A 545-nucleotide genomic window follows, 5' to 3' on the forward strand; every position below is an offset into this window, starting at 1 on the left:
CCCAGAAAAGCATCCTTAGAGAGGGAGCAGGTGCTGGGAGCCCTCCTCCGCCTCCCCACCTCCTCCAGGCTGCCTGGGGCAGCACCCGGGGCCTCCTGACGCCTCACGGCTCCCTGGGCGGCTGGGGAGGAAAGGTGGGGACTGTGGGTGGAGGGGGGATCCCCCCGCCCTGGGGGAGGGCCAGAGGTGGGGTGAGCCTCTTGACTCCCAGCTCCTGCAGGGCTCAGCCTTCAGGGTCCTCGCAGACTTGCAGTCCGTCATGATCTGCCTCCCGTGTGCGTGTGTGCGCGTGCATGTGTGTGCACGCATGTGGGGGGTGGGTGTTTGCATGTGTGTGCACGCGTGTTTGCGTGCGTGTGTTTGCACGTGTGTGCGTTTGTATGTGTTTGCATGTATGTGCGCGCGCGTGTGGCGGGGCCTTTGTGTCTGCGCTCCAGCGCGTGCGAAGACGCTGCTGATGAAGCGGGGCTGTCATCTGTTTGGGGGGCGCCCCCACCGTCAGGAGCACTTGTTGCGTTCGGGCCGCACTGAGCGCTTTTCTCCCC

At 65.7% G+C, this 545-nt stretch overlaps 1 protein-coding gene across 1 annotated transcript in view; it reads left to right on the forward strand.

The window, feature by feature from the left end:
- KMT5C (lysine (K)-specific methyltransferase 5C) overlaps positions 1–545 on the forward strand; it is a 33,094-nt gene that overhangs the window by 7,085 nt on the left and 25,464 nt on the right. The gene's annotated exons all lie outside the window — the stretch shown is intronic.

The sequence above is a fragment of the Myotis davidii genome, unplaced genomic scaffold, assembly GCF_000327345.1.
Source record: "Myotis davidii unplaced genomic scaffold, ASM32734v1 scaffold326, whole genome shotgun sequence".
Lineage (NCBI taxonomy): Eukaryota > Metazoa > Chordata > Mammalia > Chiroptera > Vespertilionidae > Myotis > Myotis davidii.